Below are 3,289 nucleotides of genomic sequence, written 5' to 3' on the forward strand. Positions count from 1 at the left end.
GCGGCGGTTTAAAGACTCAGGCGGCTTGGCGCAGCCCACTGTGGCGGCAGCGGTGCCGGCGGCGGTGGCAGCAGGCGCGCCGGGCAGTGGCCATACGGGGTGCCACTGAGGGGTGGGGAGCAGCTACTCCCACTGATCCCCTGCGGGGGTTGTCCCATCGCCACCGGCCGTGCTCCTCCATCGCTGTCGTTGTCCCGCTGCAGGGGTAAACTGTGCCGCGCCGGGGAGGGGCGCCCTGCCCCCCCCCCCCCCCCCCCCCCCCCCGGCTGCCTGGCCTCGGCGGAGAGGCTGCGGCACGCTGTCGGCCGTGGGAGCCGACCCGCTCGCCTTGTCGTAACGGGCGACGCCGGCAGAGAGCGCGCACTCTCTGTCCTTCCTCGGTCGTGGGGTCGCAGCCACTGGGGCCCACCCGCTCTCTCTCTCCTCGGCCCGCTGCCACGGTCTCTGGCGCGTGGGGCGCCGCGTCCGTCGCGTCAGGCGCCTCTCCTCCCCTCGACGGCGTTTTCTCCTCAAACGCCCACCGGCCACACTGTCGTCCCCTGGCCGTCCCCTGGCTCGACCGCCCGCTCGTGAGGGGTGAGCGCTTGGCAGGCCCTCCGGCAGCCAAGGCCCGCGAGCACGGGTGACCCCATGCCAAGCGGCGGCGGCGGCACTGCTCAACGGGTGTCCCTCCCTGCAGGGACGGTCGGCCGGAAGGCGCCCGCCATCGCCCGGCTGCGGTCCTGTCCTAGGCCCCGCTCGTCGCGTCCTCCATCGCCCTTCCTGGCTGCGTGTGGGCCGCAGGAAGGTGTGCGGGGCGGCCACGGGGGCACTTCTCCCTGCCCAGTCTCCACGTGAAAATGAGGAGAGCGGGCCTTGCCCCCCGGCTCAGCACCGTACCGCCTTCTGCCAAGCACTTGCCTGAGGCAAGGGGCCCCGGCAGTGCGACGTGGCGGTCCCGGGAGTGCGGCCCTGGTGGTGACGGGGTCTGCCGTTCAGCCGGCCACGGGCGCCGGTGACGCTGGTTTCGGTCTCGGTGGCGCCCGCCTCCCGGGCTGGTGGCGGAGCGCGTCTGCCGGTCGCTCGCCCACCCGGCAAGGTAGCGGTCCCGCAGGAGGCACGCCGGTGGGGGCTGGTCGTTGTCGTGTGCCGTCTTGAGCTGGGGGAAAGCCGTGAAGTGAGCAAAGAAAAAACAAAGCCGGCTCCACAGCAGCACGGCGGTGCTCCGCGAGGCCCGCGGAATCGGGGGCCGAGGGAGAACCGGCATGTGCAGGGGCCGACGGCCGCGCGCCCCCGGCCGCGAGCCGTGTGTGTTGTGCGTGTCATCCCATCAAAGCAAGAAGCGGGTGGGCCACCATGCCCTCCCGCGTTACGGTGCGTGCCGCGTGGCCCTCCGCGTGGATGCCAGGCCAAGCCCAAGCGCCTGGGCGGCCTCTGAAGGACGGCGTTTGTGAGGTCGGCGTTTCCCGTCGCAGGGGGATGCGGTCGGGGGCGCGGGCTCCCCCGCCTCTTGGCCGGCCTTCAGAGCGTGGGTTGCTCCAGTTTTTTTTTTCCCCTTCGGTTTCTGTGTGCTCGTACGGTCAAAGCCAGGTGCGCGCGCCCGCGCGTCCTCGGCACCAGAGTAACAAAAAAAGAGGCCGCTCGGCGTGAGCAGTGCCCGAAAGCCAGACAACTCTTAGCGGTGAATCACTTGGCTCATGCGTCGATGAAGAATGCAGCTAGCTGCGAGAATTAATGTGAATTGCAGGACACATTGATCATCGACACTTCGAACGCACTTGCGGTCCCGGATTTTTCCCGAGGCTACCCCTGTCTGAGGATCGCTTGACGATCAATCGCCATCGCGGGGCCACCCCGGCGGCATGGCTGGGGTCGCCTCCCAGGCCTGTCACCCGTGGCGGTGGCGGCAGCGGCGGCGTCCCGCCAGTGCCCGGAGGGAAGGCGGTCAGGGGTTCGGTGAGGGAAGCGCTTCCCTAGGCGGCCTCGATCCCTTCCCTGTGGCCAGGCAGGCGTCATCGTCATCGCGGTCGTCGTCATCGTCGATGCGCAGGGCCTTCGTTCCCCTAAATGCAGACTCGGGGAGCGGTCCCTAGCTCCCCACTCCAGGAGCCAGCTGCTGGGGCGGAGCTCATCCTTGCCGGGACCGTGCCGTGGATGCGGTGGCACGGCGGCCTGGGGAGAGCGAGAGACAGCGTCGAAAGGCGCCGCCGAGGGCCGAGAGAAAGAGAGAGGAGGGTGAGACGGGGAGGCAAGGCGGGGGCCTCACCCCCGGCCTCCCCCCGGCACCAGCGGCTGTCTGCGGGTGTGTACTGAGGCAGTACCATGTTGTGCTGCCGCACACACGCACGAGGCGAGAGCACTGGGGACGGGGGTTCTGATCCCCTCCTCCCTTTGCCCGCCCCCTCCTCTTCTGTCGTGGTCTCGGGGTGCACTGAGGGGCGCAGTCGCTCCTCTCTCTCTCCCCGCCAAGGCCATCGCGCACGCCGCTGCCTGGCCAGTCCTCCTGCACGGGGCCATCTCTGCCGCGCTCCCTTTTTGGTTCTCGTCTCTGAGATGGGGCTCTCCTTCTCCTCATCGCTCGCTCGCGCACGTGCGCGCTCTCTCTCTCCGGCTCCCTCTGGGAGCGCGGAGAGGAGGGGGGGCAGGCAGCGTAGCGGGCAGGGGAGACACGGCAGCCGTCTCTGTGCAAGCCCCTGCGCGCAGCGCAGCCAAGCTTTGGGCTTGCAACCTCAGATCAGACGTGGCGACCCACTGAATTTAAGCATATTAGTCAGCAGAGGAGAAGAAACTAACGAGGATTCCCTCAGTAACGGCAAGCAAAGAGGGAAAAGCCCAGCGCCGAATCCCCGCCCCGCGGTGGGGCACAGGACATGTGGCATAAAGAAGCCCCCCTCCCCGGCAGCGCTCTCGGGGGACCCAAGTCCTTGTGATCGAGGCCGCAGCCTGTGGACAGTGTGAGGCCGGTAGCGGCCCCCCGGTGCTCCGGGCCCGGGGCTTCTCAGAGTCGGGTTGCTTGGGAATGCAGCCCAAAGCGGGTGGTAAACTCCATCTAAGGCTAAATACAGGCATGAGACCGATAGCCAACAAGTACCATAAGGGAATGTTGAAAAGAACTTTGAAGAGAGAGTTCAAGAGGGTGTGAAACCGTTAAGAGGTAAACGGGTGCGGACTGCGCAATCCGCCCGGAGGACTCAACCCAGGGAGTTGCGGGCAGCCGGCGCGGGTTCGACGGATCCTCGCCTCTGCCTCCCCTCCCTCCCCCGGGCGAACGCTGTCCGCAGGGGCGAGCCGGGGGGGGTGGGCCGGTGTG

At 68.4% G+C, this 3,289-nt stretch overlaps 1 non-coding gene across 1 annotated transcript; it reads left to right on the forward strand.

The window, feature by feature from the left end:
• The first annotated feature begins 1,649 nt into the window (after positions 1-1,649).
• LOC143694728 (5.8S ribosomal RNA) lies at positions 1,650-1,802 on the forward strand. The gene has a single exon (XR_013183379.1). It is a non-coding gene; the product is annotated as a 5.8S ribosomal RNA (ribosomal RNA).
• Positions 1,803-3,289: the final 1,487 nt, after the last annotated feature.

The sequence above is a fragment of the Agelaius phoeniceus genome, chromosome 8 (genome assembly GCF_051311805.1).
Source record: "Agelaius phoeniceus isolate bAgePho1 chromosome 8, bAgePho1.hap1, whole genome shotgun sequence".
Classification (NCBI taxonomy): domain Eukaryota; kingdom Metazoa; phylum Chordata; class Aves; order Passeriformes; family Icteridae; genus Agelaius; species Agelaius phoeniceus.